This window comes from Musca domestica, unplaced genomic scaffold, assembly GCF_030504385.1.
Source record: "Musca domestica strain aabys unplaced genomic scaffold, Musca_domestica.polishedcontigs.V.1.1 50, whole genome shotgun sequence".
NCBI lineage: Eukaryota > Metazoa > Arthropoda > Insecta > Diptera > Muscidae > Musca > Musca domestica.
The window spans coordinates 2,220,208-2,246,905 of NW_026712347.1; the positions used below are offsets into that span (position 1 = coordinate 2,220,208).

Genomic DNA, 26,698 nt, shown 5'->3' on the forward strand with positions numbered 1-26,698 from the left:
CCCAGATAGCTCATTTTCTGTCATAGTCTGCAGTATCCATTACGAGCCTCAAATACCAAATTTGAAACAATTCCGTTAAATAATGTCGCTAAAATCATCAAAATACCGAATATCGGAGGGCTCATGGCTCATTATCTGTCTTAGGCTGTAGTATCCATTACAAACATTCAATATCAAATTTGAAACAATTTTGGAGAATAATGCCGTTGAAACTACCTAAATACCGAAAATAGGGAGGTACCATTATATGGGGACTATACCAAAACGTGGACCTATATGGCCTATTTTCAATACCAAATTTTCAATGCAGACATAATATACATTTGAGTAAAATTTTATCAACCTATTTCACTTGGTTCGGAAGCTAGAATGATTTCCACAGACGGATATTCGGATGGACATCGACATAGAATTTTATGCTGATCGAAGAATACATATACTTTGTGAGGCCTAAAATGTATATTCCGAGGTGTTACAAACGGAATGAAAAACTTATTATACCCTCCATACTATGGTGGAGGGTATAAAAAGAGGACCAAAAAGACTTACTTGAGGGCTAAATATTGCAATATTTCCGAAAATGTTCAAAAGTATGAAGGAGGGGGAATTTGCCCCCTCTATTTTGATTGCTTTTCAATGTAATCTTTCAAAACGCCGATACACGATTCTTCTTTTTTATACCCTCATATGGTTAGAGAGGGTTTGATACGACCAAAACGGTTTTAGACCCTAGGTATCTTTGAACCAATTCCGTTTCAGAACATTTGGAGACGATCTAGCAATGGCCGTCCGTCCGTCTGTCTGTCTGGCTGGTGCGCACGATAACTCTCAAAGGGTGAATCCGATGTGACCCAAACTTGGTACATCGTAATATTATTGTCAAACCTTGATCGAGTTTGGGAGTTGACAGAAAATAATTCCGGCAAACTTAGTAAATATCAATTTTTTCTCCAGAGGTTGGGCAGTTTTTAAAATGGACAATATCTATCCACTCTATCATGTACCTCCCCCACAAAGGGTTAACATTTTAATTGTAACTCTCATAAAATGCGATATAAGCATCTGATTCTACTCAAATTTCGCACAAACCAATCTTTCTACTAACACAGGATCTGGTATGAAGATGGAATACAATAGCCCCTCCTTCTGGTATCCCCCACAAAAAGGGGTTAAAATTTATAATAGCAAAATACTTATAAATAGCGAAAAGGGATTCAGATTATTTTCAAACTCGATACTTTCCAATATATATTATCAACACAACATTATGTGTGAAGATGAACTATATCGGGCCACTCAATCTGGTACCTCCCCACAAAAAGTCACAATTTTGAATATTCATGAAGCTTATAAAACGCGAAATTATCATCCGATTCCATTCAAAATTGGCACATTTCAATATTTCTATCAACACAAGATCTGTTGTAGAGATGGCAGAGATCGGACCATTCCTTCTGGTACCTCCCCAACAAAGGGTGAACATTTTGAATATCCAGAACTATTATAAAATCCGAAATAAGCACCCAGTTCTCTTCATTTTACACAAGTCCTATTATTTCTACTAATACAATATCTGCTGTGAAGATGGGATATATTGGCGCATTCCCTCTGATACCTAACCCAAAAAGGGTCAAAATTTTGAATATCCTTTAAGCACATAAAACGCAAAATTAACATCCGATTCCATTCAAACTTAGTACATCTCAATATTTTTATCAACACAAGGTCTGTTTTAAAGTTGGTAGAGATCGGATTATTCCTTCTGGTACCTCCCCCACAAAGTGTCAAAGTTTTGAACAACCAAAACGATTATAAAATCCGAAATAAGCATCCAGTTTTCTTCATATTTCACACTTTATTACAAGATCTGTAATAAATATGGTAGATATAGAACCATTTATTCTGGTACCTCCCCCACAAAGAGTCAAACTTTTGAATAACCAAAACGATTAAACGGGTTGTCTTCATATTTCACCCATCCCATTATTTCTACAAACACAGGATGGGATATCGGTCCACTCTTCTGATACCTCCCCCGTAAATGGTCAAAATTTTAAATATCCATGAAGCTCATTTAACGTGAAATTAACATCCGATTTCATTTAGACTTGGTACATCTCAATATTTCTATCAACACAAGATCTGGTATAAATAGGGAAGAAATCGGACCATTACCTCTGATACCTCTTCCACATAGGTTTCAAGGTTTTCAAGAAGAAGGCCCCCAAGGAAGCGAAATAAGCATCCAAATCTCTTCAAGTTTAACACATACAAATATTTTTCCTAACACAAGATCCGTTATGAAGATGATATATATCTGTGAACACCTTTGGGTACCTCACCCACAATGGGAAGCAATTTCCAATACTTTTATCTGTCATAACTTGCGAAACAAGTCAGCGATGCTTTCATTTATCTCCACAAGAAACTTGTTACATTATGCACATTTTAACATTTTCTTAAAATTGTCACATATTTCATAAAAAGTGTAGGAAGAAACTAATATAGTCCAAACCTGGCACATCTCAATATTTAAAACATATTTATTTAGGTCCGATACGAAATGGACAATTTTGGCCCTTTCCTTCGGAACCTACTCTATAGAGGGTCGAAAATTTGAATAATCATAACAGAAGTCAAAATATTTTTAAAAATCGAACATTGGCTGAGAGTATAGATCTATTGGCAAAATCGACTGATACGTTTTTCCTTGTTTTTCTTTTGTTTAATACTAATTGCTTTTTTTGTGAAAATTATGAGAAATTCTTTTATAGCAGAAAATATGAAAAAATAAGTTCCCTTACTTAATTCTGCCATGGGTTTTAGAGTCGAGCATTTATACAAAATCCGGCCATTTTTAACTCTAAACGCTCATCTTGATTTGCCTAAACTATACCCACTACTCAGCCGTATCATTTGCAATAAACTCTAACAGAGCATTGAACTTGCAGCCTAATGCAAAGCCACACGTAGATAATACATGTATGTTTTTCCATGCATGTGTGTTATGTGTACATATTTCAGGTCCATGAAATTATGTTGCATTGATCTGTTTTGTTCCACATGAAAATGGAAAAAAATCAAACATAGACGAAATGGAAAAACTAACAAACAAAAAATTATCTACCAAAATGAAACAGCGACAACAACAACAACAAAATATAATTAATGAAGTGGAAAGTTCATTGTCTTCGGGGCGAAATTTTCACACAGCACATAGGCCTCCGAACTCATTTGGAGGCAACATAATATAATGTTGGCTGCCTCAAGTTGAGGGTGAATGTTTGGTTTTTTGTTTTTGGCAGTAGAGCTAAGTTCAGTTTCCGAAATGTTAACATTTGCATACAAATATGAGGAATTCCCCCTTTGGGTTTAAAAAGAAGACAGGGAAATATTGTAGCTAATGAAGGGTAACGTGCCCACATACATGTGCCTCTAGGTGGCAGAGTCTTGGCGAAGACTATGTAATTTTAATTGCGTTGAAACATGAAGTAATTTTCATAACACAAAATAATTATTTAATTAATTTCTGGTAATTTTTATTAATAATTAGCATGATACTCAGTGGGAACAAGAGACCTGCGACAATTTCCGGTATTTTCAGATTATATTTCACTTTACATTCAAACCCAACTAAAATCACTCTACCAATTAATGGGTTTATTAAGTAAATTTTGTGCAGCATCCTTACCCCTTATTTAAACAAGGACATGTAAGTACCTACCACATCTCTTCAACTCCTGCATCGGCAAAAAAAATTAAAAACCTAATAAAACGATACGATATGCTACCCTAAACCACTAGGCATATTTAGTAGAACTACCCATAACAAATAAACGTTTATATTGGGCATTTATGTGATGCAGATCGTAACATCTATGAACCTTTAGTTAATGCATGTTATGGCTTTAGAGCAGATATAATTTGGAATCGCAGGGTACCAATATATGGAAGGCATATTCAACTCTTAATCGGTTTCCATCAAATTTAAAGGACATGATGCGACTTCGAGAAGGATTATATTTAAACAATTAAAAAAGCACTAAGTTCGGCCGGGCCGAACTTTGAATACCCTCCACCATTTGAACGAATTTGGAAATTTTCAAAAAAAAAAAAAAATAAATAAATAAATAAATAAATAAAAATAAAATCTGTAAAAATTTTGTTAAAATCTTAAAAATACCGAATATAGCGGTTATATTGAGTTCTATATGAACACGTGGGCCTGCATAGGCAACTTTTGTCATAAGACATTACAATATTCAATATTCCATACGAACACGTGGGCCTACATAGGCAACTTTTGTCATAAGCCACTAAAATATTCAAATCCGAAACTTGAAATTCTCTAAATTATGCATCCAAATTTATTAAAATTCCGAATATAGAGAGGGGCTTTACGAAGACCTGGACCTGCATAGACAATTTTCTGCCACAGACTTAAAATACGAAATTTCAAACAATTTCGGTGAATATTGTACCGAAATGGTCAAAATACCGAATATAGGGAGGTACTGATATATGGCGCCTATGCAAAGACGTGGTTCTGCAAACGCAATTTTTTTTTCATAGGCTGTAGTTCCCATTACGCACTCTTAATACGAAATTTGAAACAACTCCGGTTAATAATGTCGCTAAAATCATCAAAATACCGAATATTGGGAGGTACCGTTATATGGAGGCTATACGAAGACGTAGGCCGGCATACGTAATTTTTTGACATAGGCTGTAGTATTTATTACGTGTTCTAAATAGGAAATTTAAAACAACTTCGGTGAATAATGTCCCTAAAATTGTCAAAATATCAAATATCGGGGATACCGTTGTATGTGGGCTATACGATATGGTGGACCTTTCAGGTGGTAAAGTGCTTAGAAAGAATTTCTAGGATGGATTTCTAGACAATTCCATTGAAAAAGCCCTCTTTGTGTAGAATTTTAGACAATTCCATCGATCGTCAATCTTCATCAAAATTTAGCTTTCTATCTTTAGTCGTTTTGACTCTATTGTGATTACAAGAGACGGACAGGGCTAAATCGTCTTAGAATTTGACGCTGATCAAGAATACATATATTTTGTTAGGTTTAAAGTTATTATGAGAGGTATAAAAATCGGAAGATACTGTTATATGTGTGCTATAATAAAACGTTAACCTATACATACTATGTTCAGTCACTAGAGATAACACCAGTTATAAATTTTCAGTTTAGTAACTAACTCTCCAAGAGATTAGTAGGTTGTTTCATAAGTAATTGCTGATGCCATTACCAAATAATGGGTTTAATAGGTACCCATTATTTTTTAATGATATATTTTTTTTAATTATTAAAAATTCTTTTGAAAATTATAAAGTTTCGTAAATTTTTGGAGTGGGATTACTTACGGCTGTATATGAAATATTTCTGAACTTCGTCTTAATTGTGGATATAATTTAAATGAAATTCTTTTTTGGAAATAGTCTGTCCATATTTTTCACTGAATATAATTACCTGTAAATAAAAAAGGAAAATCGTTAATTTAATAATATTTTATGGAAATAAGACGATATTAATACCTATATAGAATTATGGCCAAGAATTAAAAAAAACAAGTAAAAAAGCTGTATGTGCGGCCGGGCCGAACTTTGAATACCCTCAACCATTTGGAACGAATTTGGCATTTTTTTTAAAATAAAATCTGTCGAAAATTCTGTTAAAATCTTAAAAATACCGAATGTAGCCGTCATATTACGACGACGTTGACCTTCGGTCATAAGCTGAACATTTTGTCATAAGCCATTACAATCTTCAAATACGAAATATGAAAAAAATCCGGATAATGATGTAGTTAAAATCATCAAAATATCGATTATCGGGAGGTACCATTATGTGAGGGCTATACGAAGACCTGGACATGCATAGACAATTTTCTGTCACAGACTGTAGTACCTATTATAAATGCAAACACGAAATTTCAAACAATTTCGGTGAATGTTGTAACTCAAAATCGTCAAAATACCGAATATAGGGAGGTGCTGATGTATGGGTCCTATACGAAGACCAGGACGTGAATAGACTATTTTCTGGCATAAACTGCAGTTTCCATACCAAATTTGAAACAAATACCAAATTTGAAACAATTCCGGTGAATAATGTCGCTAAAATAATCAAAATACCGAATACTGGGAGGTAACGTTAAATGAGGGCTATACGAAGACGTGGATCTGCACAGACAATTTTCTGTCATTGGCTGTAATATTCATTACGAAGTTCAAATATCAAATTTGAAACAATTCCTGTGAATAATGTCGCTAAAATCAACAAAGAACCGAATATCGGTACGAAGACTTGGACCTGTACAGATAATTTTCTTCAAATACCAAATTTGAAACGTTTCTGGTGAATAATGTAGCTACAATCACCAAAATACCGAAAATAGGGAGGTACCATTACATGGGGCTATACCAAAACGAGGACCTACATGACCCATTTTCAATACCAAAAGTTCTGCAGACATAATATACATTTGAGTAAAATGTTATCAACCTACATCATTTCGTTCGGAAGATAGAGTGATTTTCACAGACGGATAGACGAACGGGAACTAAATCGACATAGAATTTTATGCTAATCAAGAAAATATATATATATTGTGGGGTCTAAAATGTATATTTCAGGGTGTTACAAATGAAATGACAAACTTAATATACCCTCCATACTATGGTGCAGGGTCAATTTATTGAATAACATTCGCTTAAGAAGAAAATGTTTAAGAAAGTCAAAAGTGAATATTCATATCTCGAAGCTATTCAAGCAATGCTATTTCAAGGTCACTTGTCTTTTCCCCAATCTTGCAATATTATTGGCATTATGTAAATTTATGCATTCAAAATAAACACAAAAATTCCAACGGATTTGTAATTCCGTAAAAAATTACCACCCCTCTCACCATTTTTTAACATTACTCGTACACTCTCAATTACTTACTTATACCACACAGACCTAATTACCTGACGCTTAGCGGCTAATTAATGAATTATGGCCACATTAACCCATTTAACTTCCATTCCATGAATTTCTTAAATAAATTACATGCAGTCCACCCGCCAAAAAAAAAACGCCCCAAGAAATGGTATTCAGTTAATAAACTGTCTTAAGAAAACATAGGTAAAACAAAACAAATTTCTTCAAATAAATAAATAAAATAATAATTTCTTAATCGTTTTGCCTTTTTTATGGGTGCGTCGGCAAATAAATCATGAAAATTATAAATCGTAACAAACTATTCAAACAACAGCAGTAGTGCCAAAATATGCGATAGGGGGAAATCAACCGCAACCAACCGAAAATTTCGTAAATTTGCTAAAGTGGAATTAATTTACACCAGCCATCTATCCATTTATTTACCTATCCATCCATCTAGCCATTCAAAATAAATTCATAAACGGGTGAATCAGACCCCAATAGCTTGAAGTGGAGGGAGATATGAACAAATCGAATTATTACTTCGAAAGAAATAGTAAAATAACGAAAACAAAACAATGTACAGTGGGACCTTTCTTAGGCAAATATAAATGCTTAGAAAGAGGACAGAGGGAGATAGAGAGTATATAACCACACTAATTATTCAGATTGGGTACATTTACTTGGGCAGTTGCTTCATTATTATATTTTTTATAAAATATATATATATATATTTTAATAATTAAATATATACTTTTATTTAATACAGGTTGAGATAAAAAAACCGCAACAAAGTCAAACGCCATAAATTTCACATTTTTATACCCTACACCACAAGGTGGTCAGGGTATTGTGTCTTTGTGTATATGTTTGTAACAGGCAAAAGGAAACGAGATAGACCAATAGTTACTTTTGACGATCTGCATAGAATCACATTCTGAGTCGATTTATGCATGTCCGTCTGTCCATGTATTTTTGTAAACAAAGTACAGTTCGCATTTATTGCCCTATCCAGATGAAATTTTGCACAAGTCATTTGTTTGACCTAAGGACGAAATCTATTAAAAATGGAGATATTCGGTCAAAATTTAGATATAGCTCCCATATATATCTTCGTCCGATTTGCCTTTTATTGTGCACCAAACGTGTAATATCAGCCCGAATAGTATGGAATTTTGCGCATACAACCAAATTAGGCCTGAAAATAAGTATGCCAAATTTTTTAAGTGTGCCAAATTTAATCGAAATCGGTTCAGATATAGCTATAGCTCCCATATATATTGTTCATCCGATTTGTTATTTGTGTCCTCCGCAGCCGTAATATGCACTCTGTAACAACAATATTTGGGGAAATATATCAAATACAGCTCAGAAATATCTTTGCCAAATTTTATCGAGATCGGTTCCGGTTTGGATATAGCTCCCATATATATCTTTATCCGATTTCAAATTAATTGTGCACCAAATGGGAAATAAAAGTCCGAATTTAAAAGATACGAATGCTTCTGTCTTTTTATTCCTTTGAAATTTAAGTTATAATTATAATCATAGCGTGTATGATTGAATTCTCCCATAAAAACTTTTAATTGTTATGCGGAGCTCTACTAAATTGGCAAAGTGGTGTAGGGTATCATAAAGCCGGCCCTGCCCGACTTTAAGACTTTCTTTGTTGGTTTTTTAAATTTTATTGAATGAAAGCAAAAAATGTCGGAAATAGCATCAAATTTTAGAATAAGTTTAGATTTGTTCGAATTGGTCACCTCTGGCATGAATTATGGTCTTCAAACGGCCAATGAAACCATCAAACGCTGCCCGAATGCTGCTCTGCAGTATTTTGGCCAATTTCCGGCGAAACGCTTGCTTGAGGAGATCGACACTTTGGAATTTTTATTGCGAACCTTGCTTTTCAAAGTACTCCAGACACAATAGTCCAATGGACTTTTATCCGGAGATTTTGGTGGTCATTGTGCGCTGGAAATGAAGCGAGGAACCTATTTTTTTAACCATTCCTGGGTGGCGGCTGAAATGTTTGAGTGCCCAAGGCTTTAATACATCCTTCAGAATATTTTCGCGATAATATTCGGCATCTATTCTGATGCTACGGCAGATTATAACGAACGGAAAGCAACCATCGGCTGCTAGGGCGGCCCACACCATTACCATGGCCGGTGCTTGAGTTCTGGTGGCAGCCGACTCCCTTGGCAAGTAAACAGGATCATTTTGTTTGTTTACAAACTGCTGGACAACGAATGTTTTCTCATCGGAGAAAAGTAAATTCGGCAGTTCACCACTTTCGGCCAAGCGACGCAACTCTTTAGCTCTTTTGAGTCTAATTTCTTTCTGTTGCGGTGTAACTTTTTGCACTTTTTGGAATTTAAATGGCATTACCCCGAGCTCATTTTGACATTTTATTTATTTATTGACCCCTTGATTGATTATTTATCTATCAAATTTTTATTTATTTATTGAATTTATTTTAATATATTTTTTCTTCTGAGTTTTTTTTTGTCTCCTAAAAGGTTCCACTGTAATAGACAAATAATTGCGAAAATCCATAAATAAATAGATAATCAAATAAACCATAAGCTCATTATAAAATGGGAAGAAGCCACCATAAAACCCAACACAATCACACTCAAATCACAAATCGAAAAAATAAAACGCAACGCAGGCGCGGCATTTTATGGCAAACAACCAGCCGACATGCCCTCCGCTACAACAGAAACAACAACTGGCAAGCGTGGTGCTGATGGTAGGCATTGTTTACAGAAAAACAAGCGCGAATATTAAAATCGAATTTTTATTAACAATGTAATTTTGTGTGTGCGTGTGTGTCTGTCCGAAGAAGGTATTTTTATGTCATCTTTGTGGCAGGTGAGTCATGGACAAGACATCTCTAAGTATTTCCTAGGTAGCTACCTAGAGGGAGAATTGCAAATTAACTAGGTTGGTATGGGCTTTATCTTATCATTTTCAAGGGGATATGGAAAAAGTTAGTTAAAGGTAGTGAAATATCCTCTCAGCAGAGGCCTATTTAATAAGGTCACTCAGGCCGCAAATTCGGACTGATCTTGCTGTCAAAAGTATTTAAGCGAGGAATCGATTAACTTTAAATTTTTAGGGTTTAAAACTATATGTCTATCAAAACTAAAATATTTATTATTTATTTTTAATAGAAACAATTTGTTTTGACAGCAAACATAAAGATCAACTGCGCCGTGTCACCTTATTAGAACACCTTGCTCTCACCATATGACCATTTACAAAGGACAATGGCAAAACTCCAAAATATGTTGCCATTTTTTGTATAGACGTTTATTATCGACTTTACAACCCTTCCTTTGGTAATATGTGAAATATGTTCTTCTATCTCCTAATATTTTTAAGAAATAACCCATTTTTTCAATATACTGGTAAAGTGAAAGATAATGTGTTTTCTCGGTACCTTGTAACAATTACTTTGGCTAATTTCGCTCCCAATTTTTTATGAAGAGATTTTGATTTCAAAAGATATGATATACCCCTCAGCCATATGGCTACAGTGGGTATATATCAGTCTAGCTCAATACTTATGCATTAGTAGTGGTAAGATACTCTATTGTCCTAACAAGACATGACAATTGAAAATCGAGAGAGAATACGTGTGCTTTGTTTATACTTTTTCGTTTGAGGCTGACCATAGCTGGTTTTAGACTCTAGGTCTTTTTGGACCAAATCCTTTTCAGGACATGTGGAGTCGATCTAGCGATGTTCGTCCGTCTGTCTGGCTGACTGGATGGCGCGCACGATAACTCTCGAAGGGAGTATCCGATGTGATCGAAATTTGGTACATCGTCATATTATTGTCAAATAATATCTGCGCACTCCTTCTGGTATCTCCCTATTTAAAAAAAATATATATATATATATTTAACTGCAAAAAAAGTGAAAGGATAATCCAATTTTGCTCCTACTCTGCAAATCATAATGTTTGCATTAGTGCTAGCTCAGGTGCGAAAATTCACAATATCGGTCCGGTCCAAGGGCCTAAATTTTGAATAATTGTAACTCTTATAAATTGGGATGTAAGTGTCCGATTATCTTCAAATTACACACATCACAATAGTTTTATTAACCCAAGGTCTGGTTGGAAAATGGAATATATTGGTCCACTCCTTCTGGTACCTACCCCACAAAGGGTCAACATTTTGAATATTCATGAAGCTCATAAAAAACGAAATTAAGATCCGATTACTTTCCAGACTTGGTACATCTCAATATTTCCATCTAGACTAGATCTGTCAAAAAGATGGAAGAGATCAGACCGGTCCTTCTGGTACATCTCCCAACGTTTTGAATAACCAAAACGTTTATAAAATCCGAAATAAGCCAAAATGATTATAAAATCCTAATTAACCATCAGGTTCTCTTCATATTTCACACACCCTTATTATTTCTACTAACACGTGCTCTGTTGTGAAGATGCCATATAAGGTCCATTTCCTTTTGTACTTACCCAACGGAGGGTCAAAATTTTGAATACCCATGAATTCCATTCAGACTTGGCACATCTCAATATTTCCATCAACAGAAGATATGTTATAAAGATGGGAGAGATCGGACCATTTCTTCTGGTACATCCCCCACAAAGGGTCAAGGTTTTATATAACCAAAACGATTACAAAATCCGAAAATGCCTCAGGTTCTCTTCATATTTCACACATCCCATTACTTCTACCAAAACAAGATTTGCAGGGAAATCATCGACGCACTTTATCTAGTACTTCCCCCCACAAAGGGTTCAAAATTTTGAAAAGCAAAACGCTCATAAAACGATAAAAAATCATCCAACTCTCTTCAAATTTCACAAATCCAAATATTTTTCCTAACACAAGATCTGTTGGGAAGATGATATATATCTGCGAACCCCTTCTGGTACCTCACCCACAAATGATCACCATTTTCAGTACTTTTATCAGTCAAAACTTGCGAATCCTGAGATTATCACATATCTCATGTAAAGTGAAGAGAGAAACCAGAAATGGTCAATATTGGCCCATTCCTTGGGAACTTACTCCATAAAGGGGCAACAATTTGAATAATCATAACAGAAGTCAAAATATATTTAAATAATCGAACATTGGCTGAGGGTACACATCTGTCGGCAATACCGCCTGATACTTTTTAACTTGTTTTATTATCATTAGACACTAGTACACAAACTTGTCAATAATTGCATTCAAGATATTTGGCAATGTCGACAATCACGATTACCGATTTCCCCCTAAAAAACGTTATGATGTAATAATAAAAAAATAATTTCTTTCAATTTGTATTGTCTTTCATTTAAGTTTATTTCATTGCGAATATAATTTCTCTTCCAAAACTCATGAACTCCAATTTCTATGAAACCAACCATAAATCTTAAATTTGTTAGGTCAAACCAGTCGGGGCTTTTTTAAACGTCTTTCCCAAAGAAAAGGTCGAATAAAAGATTCAACGAAATAATCATTATTTGTGAAAAAAATTATGTGAATGCCATAAACATTTTTATGGAATTATGGGATAATTCAAAAACAATCAGCGCTAATTAATTTGTTTTCGAACGCATTTAGTGTTTCATTGTTTTTAGGTTTTTTGTTTAGAAACTTAAAAGACATGGTCTGACAATGGTATGTGGAGGTGTTATGGATACAGCTACCGATGTTAGTTTTGACATCAATTTGATATGTTTACAGTTTATCATTTGTATGGGTTAAATTAATGTCAAACATTTTTAGGGTCTTTGGGTCATCTAATAACACGCATCTAAAAATAAGAAGTAAAAGATCTTCGAAACAAGTGAAAACTACTTTTAATTATTATGTTTTTAATTCCATTTAATATTGTTTTTGTCAGGTACCAGATTGTGAGTTACCAGAAGGAGTGGTCCGATCTCTACCATATTTATAAAAGATCTTGTGTTGAGGGAAATATTGAGATGTACCAAGTCTGAATGGAATCGGATCGGTTTATCCTTTGTGGAGGTGGTACCAGAAGGAGTGGATCGATGCATTCCATCTTCACAGCAGATCTTGTGTTAGTAGAAATAATGGGATGTGTGAAATATGTAATGTAATTAAATAAACAGGGTGAGATAAAAAACTGCAACAAAGTCAAACGCCATAATTTTTACATTTTTTTTAAATTTTAGATTTAGTTTAGATTTGTTCGAATTGGTCACCTTTGGCACGAATTATGGCCTTCAAACGGCCAATGAAAACGTCACACGCTGCCCAAATGTTGCTTTGCTGTATTTTAGCCCATTCCTGGCGAGGTGATAGACACTTTGGTTTTTTTTAGTGCCAACCTTGCCTTCCAATATACTGCAAACACAATAGTCCAACGGATTGGTATCCCGAGATTTTGGTGACCATTTTGCGCTGGAAATAAAGGGAGGAACCGCATTTTATAACCATACATGGTTGGCGCGTGCTGAGTGCGATTGTGCTGAGTCCTGTTGGAATGTCCAAGGTCTGCGGTCAAAATGTTTGCGTGGCCAAGGCTTTAATACACCCTCCAGAATATTTGTTTGCGATAATATTCGGCATTTATTCTGATGCCACGTTCGATTAATAATGAGCGGACAGCGACCATCGGCTGTTATGGCGGCCCACACCATCACCATGGCCGGCGCTTGAGTACCGGTGGCCAACCGAAGGTGCACATTTTCATATGACCTCTTTGGCAAGTAAACACGATCATTTTGTTTGTTTACAAACTGCTGGACAACGTATGTTTTCTCATCGGAGAGAATCGAATTCGGCAGTTCACCACTTTCGGCCAAGCGAAGTAACTCATTAGCTCTTTTGAGTCTGTTTTCTTTCTGTTGCGGTGTAAGTTCTTCACTTTTTGGAATTTCAAAGGCTTTACCCCGAACTCATTTTTCAATATTTGCCGAATGGAATATTGCGATATGTTCAGCTCACGAGCCATTTTGAGGCCACTGCTATGCCGGTTTCGATCAAGTCGCTTCTTTACTTTTCGAACCATTTCTGCAGATGTTGCTGTTTTCTTTCGTCCAATTCCTTGATGTCGGGATACGTTACCAGTATCACGGTAACGAGCGATGGTACGAGACACAGAAGATTTATTCACATTTAAATGCTGGAATGCTCTAATGATAGCCACTTGTGACTTTCCAGCCAAATATAAAGAAATGTACTATCAGGCTTGAATCCCATCACATATTTTTTTTTGGAAAATTCTCACCAAAATGCTTTTATACGCTTGTAAACAATATACATAATGAGCTGCCATTGGAACAATTTTAACAGCTGTCGGACGTGTGGCGTAGAAATGACAGCAGCCTGGAGATGGTTGCAGTTTTTTTTATCTCACCCTGTATTTTGGGAAAATTTATGGATATTTGCCGTTTCGAACTTCTGTTTTTCACTGTTAGCAAAACTTTGTATTCAAAAACAAAAGATTTAAGACACAAACCTTGTTTAGATATAATTAAGTCTTTTTCTCTATAGGACTCTCTCTCTATCTTCCGCTCATTTTAAAAGAACGGTTCTAATTTCAATGATTTTTTTCGGAGTTACCATCGATTCGGTGTCTCGTTTTATATCCATCAGCAATACCAGGAAGTTTCGATGGTCTTATTTAGTTTTATACTTTACAACACAAGGTGGTGAGGGCATTATGTCTATGTGCATTTGTTTCTAACAGGCAAAAGGAAACGAGATAGACCCATAGTTCCTTTTGATGATCTGCATAGAATCATATTCTGAGTCGATTTATGCATGTCCGTCCTTCCATCTATCTATGTATTTTGGTAAACAAAGTACATACATATGTAGCATTTATTGCCCGAATGAGATGGAATTTTGCACAAATCATTTGTTTGACCCAGGGACGAACCCTATTGAAATTGGAAATAATCGGTGCTCAGAAATAGCTTTGCTAAATTTTATCGATATCGATTCAGATTTGGATATAGCTCCCATATATATCTTCGTCCGATTTGTATTTTATTATGCACCAAATGTGATTTATTAGGCCAAATGTGTTGAAATTTGGTACTTACGACCAAATTGAGCCTAAAAGCAAGTTTGTTAAATTTGGTAAAAATTGGTTCAGATATAGCTATAGCTCCCATATATACTGTTCATCCGATTTGTTATATTTCCTTCCCCACAGCCGTAATATGCACTCCGTAACAACGATATTTGTTGAATTATATCAAATACAGCTCAGAAATACCTTTGCAAATTTTATGGAAATTGGTTCAGATTTGAACATAGCTCCCATATATATCTTTATCTAATTTCAAGTTAATTGCGCCCCAAAGCCCGAATTGAAAAGACACAAATGCCTTGGCAAATTTAGTCTTTTGGACTTTAAATTATAACTGTAAATATGCAAAGTAATGTGGGGTAACATAAAGTCGGTCCCGCCCAACTTTATGAATTTATTTACAGGCTGTTGATGTTGTTGTTATAATAAAAAATATTGATATCGGAATATTTTTCCCCTAATGTACTTATATCTGTATCTGAAATTTTATGCTCTATTTTCCTTTTATTTAAAGCCGTTTAAAATGATTAATTTTCTGTGAAAGTCTCATCACAAATATTTCACGTTTGTCACTTCCGTCATCTGGTGTCACAGTGCTCAATGTGAGAAGGTCACCCCAAAAACAAAACAACATCGCAAATTCTTTTGTCACACCGAACCGTTTGAAATACTGAACAACGTTGCTGATAATAGATTCATTCAAAACCATTTCTGGATTGTTACTATAGAATATTTTTGGGTTAATTAGATGGCCATCCACACAGATTTGGATATACAATTCTCTAAAAACGATATCTATAACAAATATCTGTTTTCAAAATCTAAAATATTTAGTTAATTTCATGCGACAACAAATCTGATGAAATCTATAAAAAATATGTATACAAATCGACTCAAAACAAATGGAATGTTGTTTTACAAATTCGAAATCAATTCGAATGGAATAACAACAAAACTGTAACAATAACAACAAAGATGTTAACAAGTTTCTGGTCTACCCTGTAATTAATGCAAAGCCTTTGACACCATCAAAATTAATGCGAATTTTGGTGGTTAGCTTGATGTTTTGTTTTTTATTCAGATATTTGAATTGGAACACAATATTTTGTGTATTTTCAATGCTTAAATGTGTTTGTTTTTTGGTTTGTAATATTTTGGCATCGTTGTTGTTGTACTTGGGCTATGGTTAACCTATAACCAAAGGCTGTAGGTTTATCATGTGTTTTAATGGTTTCAGGGCAATTGGTGGCTGTTATCTTTCTTTGTATTTGTTTTTTCGATAATGAATTTAACGCCTAATGTATTTCATAATCAGATAGGGTTTGCATTTGTTGTTGTGTATTTTAAAATGTGTTAATAATAACATGTCATATTAAGTACTTAATTGGTTGTTGGATATGGGAAGACTGGGTGGGGGAAATATATACGGAGAGGGGTAATTGCGTTTCGCAAAGAGCCTCATCCCAAGAGCTTTTTTGATTGTAATTTATTTGCTTTCAATTGTTTGTTTTTGCCAATAAACCGTTATCTGATTTGTAGAATTTATTAACGCATTACCTTCGATTTGCCAAATAACGTCAATAGGTATATTCAGGCTACTTTTTATTTCAAAACGACTGGTTTTGGGTGTAATAGTATTATTTTAAAATTTTTGGGTCAGGGTCCTGTTGCTTCCTCTTTAAAAACTGTTTTCAATTTTAGGAGATTTATGATAGGGGAATTTAAACAATTTGTATTTTTTTACAACGAAACAGAATATTTGGATGATGCTTTCTATTAAGTGTCTACGTCTTCCATTTTTTAATTAAATAATTTTGAATTGTAAATCCCAGCGTTCAATTTTCATAATATTTAAATTCAAATAAATGACAATTGAATTGATAACATCACAAAAACAAAAGACTTAAGACACAAACTTCATTTGAATAATAAATTACTTTTCTTGTTCTCTCTCTTGCACTCATTTCAAAAGAAAGCCAGAGAGTGGATGAGGTATGTTTTATGTGGGGAAGATTTTTTATTTTGCCCTATATTATTCTAATAAGATTTGGAAAAATAGATAATTAGCATATTCGTTTATTTGAAGAAATTTTAGAAGAAAAAACCTATCCATGTGCCTTTGGTGGAAAAAAATAGTGAAACATCTCTGATAAGCTTCGATAGAGGTCATCTAAAGTTCCTCCCTTAGTAGGGTTGATGGACAAAGGTCATTAAAAATTATACACCAGGTTATACACCAAAATTGATGATATTTTTTTATGGTACATATTAAGTTTACCCTCCTTATTTATTCAGAGTCTTATAATAAAATTTGATTTCGAACTATTTTTCCTTTGACACTTTCACCAAAAAATTAGGTATTATGGGAGATTTTATTTCAGAATAAAAACACATAAAATTAAGAGCCATAAATGTACATAACTTGCAAATAAATTTCGCATACATATTTCTTAAAAGTCATTCAATCTAGATATACAGGGTGAGATAAAAAAACTGCAACAAAGTCAAATGCCATAATTTTTACATTTTGTTTTTTAATTTTATTGAATAAAAGCGAAAAATATCGGAAATAGCATTAAATTTTAGAATAAGTTTAGATTTTTTCGAATTGGTAACCTTTGGCACGAAATATGGCTTTCAAACGGCCAATGAAACCATCACACGCTGCCCAAATGATGCTCTGCGGTATTTTGGCCCATTCCCGGCGAAGCGCTTGCTTGAGGTAATCGACACTTTTGCATTTTTTAGTGTCAACCTTGCTTTCCAAAATACTCCACACACAATAGTCCAACGGATTGGTATCCGAGATTTTGGTGGTCATTGTGCGATGGAAATGAACGAGCGAGGAATCTCATTTTGTAACCATTCTTGGGTGGCGCGTGCTGAGTGCGATGGTGCTGAGTTATGTTGGAATGTCCAAGATCTGCGGCGAAAATGTTTGCGTGCCCAAGGCTTTAGTACACCCTCCTGAATATTTTGGCGATAATATTCGGCATTTATTCTGATGCCACGGTCGATTAAAACGAGCGGAGCGACCATCGGCTGTTATGGCGGCCCACACCATCACCATAGCCGGCGCTTGAGTTCTGGTGGCCAACAGAAGGTGCACATTTTCAGCTGATCTCTTTGGCAAGTAAACACGATCATTTTGTTTGTTTACAAACTGGACAAGCTGGACAACGAATGTTTTCTCATCGGAGAAAACCAAATTCGTCAGTTCACCACTTTCGGCCAAGCGAAGCAACGCTTTAGCTCTTTTGAGTCTATTTTCTTTCTCTTGCGGTTTAAGTTCTTGCAATTTTTGGAATTTCAATGGCTTTACCCCGAGCTTATTTTTCATGCGATGGTGCTGAGTTCTGTTAAATGTCCAAGGTCTGCGGCGAAAATGTTTGCGTGCCCAAGGCTTTAGTACACCCTCCAGAATATTTTGGCGATAATATTCGGCATTTATTCTGATGCCATGGTCGATTAAAACGAGCGGAGAGCGACCATCGGCTGTTATGGCGGCCCACACTATCACCAAGGCCGGCGCTTGAGTTCTGGTGGCTAACAGAACGTGCATATTTTCAGCTGATCCCTTTGGCAATTAACACGATCATTTTGTTTGTTTACAAACTGGACAAGCTGAATAACGAATAGTTTCTGATCGGAGAAAACGAAATTCTGCAGTTTACCACTTTCGGCCAAGCGAAGCAACGCTTTAGCTCTTTTGAGTCTATTTTCTTTCTCTTGCGGTGTAAGTTCATGCAATTTTTGGCATTTCAATGGCTTTACCCCGAGCTCATTTTTCAATATTTGCCAAATGGAATATTGCGATATGTTCAGCTCACGAGTAATTTTTCGCTTCTTTACTTTTCGAACCATTTCTGCTGATGTTGCTGTTTTTTTCCGTCCACTTCCCTGATGTCGGGCTACAGTAACGAGCGATGGTACGAGACACAAAAGATTTATTTACATTTAAATGCTGGAATGCTCTATCGATAGCCACTTGGGGTTTTCCAGCCAAATATAAAGAAATCACTCTATCACACTTGAATTCCATCACAAATAACTTTTCTTCTGGAAAATTCTCACCGAAACGCTTTTGTACGCTTATAAACAATATAATGAGCTGTCACTGGAATAATTTTAACAGCTGTCGAACGAGTGGCTTAGAAATGACAGCCGTCTAAAATTTGTTGCAGTTTTTTCAACTTATTCTGTATACCTTCACTAGCCATATGATTGAAGGTACAAAAATGATTTTAGTTGCACTGTGTTATAATGAAAGGTTTTTGTCTTAAGTCTTTTGTCTAGGAGGTTGTTATGAGAGAAATTTTAAGAGAGAAATAGTATATTTAGTTAGCCCTGCTCAAAACCGCGTTTAGAAAATTTGCCGAAAAAAGAGATAATTTAAGAGAAAATTACAATTCTGTTTTTCTTTATATTTTACGATTCCAATTAACTGTTTTAAAACATACATGTTTGCCAAATAATTTATAAAGCAAATGGATAAAAAATATTTGTATAAATAATGACTTAACACTGTTTTGTTCTTGATTTAAATAAGCAAAGAGAAATTTGACTGGAAGATATATTTTTTCTTGAGCAGCGCTGCATTAATACACGAAATAGTATGTCAGTGTTGTTTGATTTTGCTCTCATTTTCTTACAATCGTGAGAGAAAGGGGGAGAGAACGTCCATTATGATTAACAATGTTTGTGTCTTAAGTCTTTTGTGCATGTTAAAAGCTCTGACTTCACATGCTTTTCTAAATGAGAGCTATTTTGTGTCTTTGCAACAATTTATTAAAATTGTCCAATTTTATAAATATTCATTACAAATTTTAAAATTACTTTTAATTTAAAAATGCAAGGTCAGTATGTGTGACATTGTTTTCTTTTTTTCCCATCATCAATAAATTAAACACCAAATAATCTGGTTCATTGCTCTAAATCGCTGTCATTTAATATTTCCAATGATATTTTTAGACTAATGTGCTTCATTACATTTGTAATGGGAATCCCAAAACGTTTTTTTGTTCAAAAACTCCACAAATGTCTGTTAACAAGACATTCTAACAGTAAAACGATTTCATTTTTTCCCTCTCTATTCAAAAAAAGAAACTGAAATATTTATGCTAATTTTTTTTCCATGTTTTATTTTTGGCTATTGTCTGTTTGGTATGGCATTGTCCACAAATGACATGAGTCCGCTGAAAAAGGTTCTATGCTGTCGTCTAAACATTCCACATGTTCGCATGACACAATTCAACACGTATTGTGGGCCAGCACTTTTGTGGCCAGCTCAAGCACCACACATTCCAAATAGAGAACATGCTGTGCGATTCATTTTTTGTTTCTTTTTTCATATAAAACGTGAGGTAGGTAATATTTTTTGTTCTCCATAAACAGACATAGGTAAGGTGATACCTTGAAACAAAATCTAATTAGAATAGGGCATTTAAATACAAATTACTCATTGTTGTGTTTCATTTTTTTGGTTCTCAGTCACACTTTCTTAAGTGTGTGAGCAATTTTTAATACCTATTTTTGGCAGAAACTAATTTGGATTTTGAATGAAAATGAAATTTGTTTAGAATTAACTTCACCCACACAAGTATGGGTACACGGATGGAGACTATTGTTGTGACTATTTTTGCTAATTAGCTAAAATTCTTTCCTTGGTTTATTTAAACAATTGACACTATTTTGGTTATTGGAAAAACAAATTTTTGTCAATAATTCTAGATGGTGCAGGTGCGAGAACATTTGCGTTTAAATAAATAAAAATAGTTCATAAAAAGGCTTCACATTTTTGAAATAGCGTTAGGTTGAGCGTTGAAGGTCAATTTTTATATTCCCCAAAAGATATACCGGACCGAATTTCATCAAATGGTAAAATTCGGTTGAATATTAAAAAAGCTGCTGTTATTACGGCTGATATTACATATATGGTGAGGAATAACCGTAAAATCGGATGAAAATATATGTCGAAGCTATAAAAATCTGAACCGATCTCAATAAAATTTGGAGGAGTTATTTTCGAGCAATAACTGATACCCGGTATCAAATATCATTGTTGTGGGATACATATTACGCATGTGAGGGACTTAAAACCTCAAATCGGATGAAACATATATATGAGAGCTATAGCTAAGCAAGTTTGAAGTTGTATAGTGCATGTTACGACTTTAACGCTAAATCGGATGAAACATATATAAGAGAGCTAGAGCTATATCTAAACCGATTTTCACCGTTGGATGTGCCAAATTCAATATTTTTGGGCTGATATTAGCCATTTGGTGTACAACAAATCTGAAATTGGATAAACATATATATGACAGCTATATCCAAATCTGAACCGATTTAGACAAAATTTTAGGCACTTATTTCTGAGCTGTATCTGATATCTTGTACCAAAGATCATAGTTGTGGAGTGAATATTACGCATGTGAGGGGCTTAAAACCCCAAATCGGATAAAACATATACAGGGTGAGATAAAAAAACTGCAACATAATTTTTATTTTAAATTTTATTGAAAGCAAAAAATTTTGGAAATAGCATTGAACTTTAGCATAAATTAAGTTTTTTTTCGAATTGGTTACCTTTGGCACGAATTATGGCCTTCTAATGGCCAATGAAACCGTCACATGCTGCCCGAATGTTGCTATTGCTATTGCTCTCCTATTCTGAGAGCGACCATCGGCTGTTAATGCGGCCCACACCATTACCATGGCCGGCACTTGAATTCTTGTGGCCAACCGGAGGTGCACATTTTCAGCTGACCTCTTTGGCAAGTAAACACGATCATTTTCTTTGTTTACAAACTGCTGGACAACAAATGTTTTCTTATTGGAGAAAACCAAATTCGGCAATTCACCACTTTCGGCCTAGCGAAGCAACTCTTTAGCTCTTTTGAGTCTATTTTTTTCTGTTGCGGTGTAAGTTTAGCACTTTTTGGAATTTTAATGATTCATTTCTCAATATTTGCCGAATGGAATATTGCGATATGTTCAGCTCACGAGCCATTTTTCGGCCACTGCGATGCGGGTTTCGATCAAGTCGCTTCTTTACTTTTCGAACCGTTTCTGCTGATGTTGCTGTTTTCTTCTGTCCACTTCCTTGAAAGTCGGGCTATGCTACCAGTATCACTGTAACAAGCGATGGTACGAGACACAAAAAAGTGATCTGGAGTGCTCTAACGATGGCCACTTGTGGTTTTCCAGCCAAATATAACAAAATCACACTATCACGCTTGAATTCCATCAGGAATAACTTTTTTTCTACAAAATTCTCACCAAAACGCTTTTGTACGCTTGTAAACAATATTATGAGCTATCACTGGAATAATTTTAACCGCAGTCGGAGCACAGCTGTGGCTTAGAAATGACAGCAGTCTGATGTTGGTTGCAGTGTTTTCATCTCACCCTGTATGGCTAATTTTTAATGCCAATCATTCATTCTACACACAATACCAACTTTTGTACCATAAATGTATGTGTCAACCTTTAGAGCTCTTCATAAAATAATATGGTCCATATTATTTTCTGCAGAGCCCTGAATTTAATTAAAAATACAGATAGACATACCCACATCGTCAAAATGATTTAGAATTTCATGTGATCTAGAATATATATATACACTTTTTGGGGTTTCTGATGAATATTTCACCGTACTCACAATTTTGTGGGGGGAGTACAACACCAACTTGATTAATTTTAATTTTATTGTCATTTAAAAGTCTTAAATCTGTGTTATGACTTGAACTTCATATTAAATATGAAAATATTTATTGTTTTGTTTGGATAATAAATTATTATTTTATAACCATGTGACAAATTGGCTATGGCCACTTTGAAGGACTCTCAAACAAAACAGTTTGCCTTCGTAGTATCTTCTCTGCATCGAATGGTTAAACTAACAAAAACTAAAATGCGCTAATCTCCCTTGAAGAACACAAAACGTCAAATGTAAACAATGCGATTTTGTTGCTAATAAAAGAAAAACATAACATTTGTTAAAATGATATTTGAAACCAGCACAACACACAATGGGAACCGGAAGTTCAATAAAAAATACACATACATTTAAAGCTTTTGAAGAGAGTATTTATGAGAACACAATTTTCTATTCATTCGTTTCCTAGGTATTTTTGATAATGTATTTGTTTAAATAATCCTAAATAAGTTAGAAATTCGACGCATTTTATTTTAAAATTCCTTTAAGAATCCCCATTAGTTTGCCCATCTATATTTTATAGCAAATTTAAGTAATGTTTGTATATGTATGTATTTATATATATATGTTACATTAGTGTGTATTTTATTTACTCCGATAATATAGGTCAAAGTCATAGCTAACCAGTGTTGTCATTTCCGATTCATTTTTGCTTTGCTTTCATTTAAATTTAAACTAATTTATTTCTCTTTGCTGCTAAAAAAGATTTGTTGCTTTCATTTTTTTTTGTAAAATGTTCAAGGTCGAATTTTAAATTTTACAAACTTAACGCATTCATACTTAAATAGCCCCTTCCATGTGAATGTGGGTAATTTAATCAAATCGGAATGTCTTTTTTAAAAAAAACTGACTAAATAAATTACGAGCCGAAAAAATTAAGAAGGATAGTAATAGTGGTACTGCTATTTGTGTAAATCCACTAACTGGAAATACGATCTGGATATAGCTTCCATATATATTTTCATCCGATTAGCAAATATGCACATTCAATTGAATTTTTCCATTTGGTGAAATTGCTCCCATATATATTACATATAAATAAACGTTTAGGCATAGATTACTATAAATTTCGATTTTTTGGTATTTTGAAAGTTTCTTCAAGCACTTCGAAACAAATAAACTGAGACGTCTAAATCCCATTAGGTATATTTTCTGCGTTTAAGAATAGCTCGATACAGAATACAGCATATAATCTTGATTTGCAAATTTTTGTAGGTTTCGGTCTCAATTTTAATCAAATTTAATCTCTCGAATTCTCATTAGAAAGAATTTTACTTCACATAAAAGATGTTGTTATAGGCCTCATATAAGGGTACCTCATGATAATTGACATTTTGGAGGTTACTATCCAAAGTGGCACCGTTTTTGATATTTTTACGGTCCTGGTCACATTTCGTAGCCGAAATACTACTTTGAAGTTGTAGCCTCCATGTAGCGGTAGACCCATTTATGTAAATTATGAAGGTCCTCACCACATTTTTCAACTGAATGGGATTTGTATACCCTAAGTCATGTGGTTAAAATTGGTATATATCATTTGATATGGCCAAAGTGTACCTCATCGAAATAACGGTCTTAGATAAAAGGTGTCTTTTGAACGAATCCGTTTCAGGATATTTGGGGTCGATCTAGAGGTGTTCGTCCGTCTGTCTGGCTGGTGCGCACGATGACTCTACGATTTGGTCAAAACTTGGTATATCGTAATATTATTGTCAAAATAAGATCGTGTTCGGAGATGGGCAAAAGGTCGAGTTTTTTTTTTAATAAAAAAAGTTTTACTACACAGAAAGAAAAGTGATGAACCACCTATTTAAATCCTATTATTTCCATTAGTTATACTTTAGGTGAGAAAATGGGCAATACCGGTCATGTACGTCCCCCACAAGGGGTTAAAATTTTGAATAATTATAATTCTTATAAAATGTGATATAAGAGAACGATTGTTTTCAAATTACACACATCGCAATATTTTTATTATCCAAAGGTCTGGTGTGAAGATGGTCCTCTCCTTCTGTTTTCTCCCCCACACAGGGTCAAAATTTGGAATATCCATGAAGCTCATAAAACGCTAAATTAACATCCGATTCCATTCAGACATGACACATCTCAATATTTCTGTCAACACAAAAATCTGTTATAAAGATGGTAGAGATCGGACCATTTCTGCTGGTTCCTCCCCCACAACTGGTCAAAATTTTGAGAAAATATGAAGCCTATAAAACTTGAAATGAGCTATCACTTACTTTCAAACTAGCTACATCCCAATGCTTCTATCAGCACAAAATCTGGTTTGATGTGGACAGTATCAAATTTCGGCTTTTCACCCAAAACCCAATCTAGTACCACTTCGTACTTTTCGAACAATTATAGTACACATTTACAAAACCACCTCGTTTTCATAACCGCAGACACCAATAGTGATATCTATATCAAATTTCAATATTTCATCTCTAGTACCACTTAGTACTTTTCGTACAATTATAAAGCACATTTCCAAAAAAAATCCCCTCCATATCCCAGTTCCATATACCAACAGGGACCTCAATATCAAATTTGAGCATCCCAGTCCTATCCCTTCACCCAATAACAAATATAGTAATATATTCAGTACTTTTCCAACGATTATAATACATATTTCCGAAAATACCACCACATATCCAGGTTACACATGAACAGCGACCCTAATACCTTATTCCAAACAAACATTTCCAAAACCACCTCTTTATCACAAACCGCCATCAACAGGGACCCCAATACAAAATTTCAAAGTTACAGCTTCATACGTTCACCCTAAACCAAACTTTTCTAAAACTGGTATCACTTAGTACAGTTCGCGCACTTAGTACATCTTTCTCATACCAAGTTTTTAGCTCTATCCGTCCACATAATTCTACAAGCTTAGTACCATTTCAGAACTTTTCGTAACATTAAAGTTCGAATTTCCAAAAACCCTTCCTCTACCCTACACTCCATCAGTGACCTTTATTCCAAATTTCAGATTTTTATATCAAAAAACAGTATTCTCTAAAATGTTATTCTCAATAGAGGTAACATTTCCAGCCCAATTGAATTTTGGTTAATTAAAACAAACAATATCGTTCCAGAGACTTCCGAATACAATATGCCATATTTGAGAACATTTATATTGTTTAAGAACATTAATAAAGCTTTATAAATGTTATTTAATTTATTTAGAACATCTTTAATAAGGAAATGGATTAGTAGGCTAAATTTCCTTAAAACCAAGCCGGTTTATGATGCAATGTGACGAGGCTGTCACAATGCTCCCACAGTGTTATCACTTTTTTGCGAGACACATGTGCGCCTAGTTATGGCAGTGGCATCAAAATCCAGTCTAATGTTTAACTGTATCCGCTCAACGGATGGATGATGAATCATTTTGAGATAATTACAATAAAATAGAGACAATTTAAATTTTCAAAATACTCAATAAAGAAATAAGTCTTCAATGGAGATTATGAATTTTCGAAATGAAACTATAATTACAATTCGATTTTTTTTTCTTGAAATCACTTAAATAAACATAGGATTTGAACCAAGTCAATGCCAATTATTTCCCACACCTGTAGTTGACTTGGCAAAGAAGCGTTCATACATTCACATTTATTGGCATCGGTAAAGCTGTATTGCCACAATTGCTGTTTTTGCAGATATTCATTTGTCAAATTCTACTTAATGGCGATGTTGTGGCTTTTGTGTTTAGGGGGGTTGGGGGAAGACGAGTTATAGCAAAGTTTGTTTTCTTTCTACGCAGCTGCTTTGGAGGACCAATACAATTTCAAACTGTCTCATTATTGTCAAAAATAATTATTATTTATGTTTGTCGTCGCATAAATTATAATCCGATTTGCTTTAAGTAAATAAAGATTCAATATTTTTTCAAGATGGTCCATAATTGATGATGTCGATCTTCTTATGACAGCCAATTTTCGTTTACCGGCTGTGGTTTACAGCCAATTTTTTTTTTGGTACCGGA

General features: G+C 34.5%; 1 protein-coding gene across 5 annotated transcripts in view; it reads right to left on the reverse strand.

Moving 5' to 3' along the window:
* LOC101898544 (uncharacterized) overlaps positions 1 to 26,698 on the reverse strand; it is an 85,898-nt gene that overhangs the window by 23,191 nt on the left and 36,009 nt on the right. For 4 of the 5 annotated variants that reach the window (XM_059128414.1, XM_059128413.1, XM_059128412.1 and 1 more), the window contains one exon: positions 5,384 to 5,489. The exons of the other annotated variant lie outside the window; for it this stretch is intronic. The gene's annotated coding sequence lies outside the window, so the exon portion shown is untranslated. The remainder of the gene's footprint in view (positions 1 to 5,383; positions 5,490 to 26,698) is intronic. 5 annotated transcript variants of the gene reach the window in all.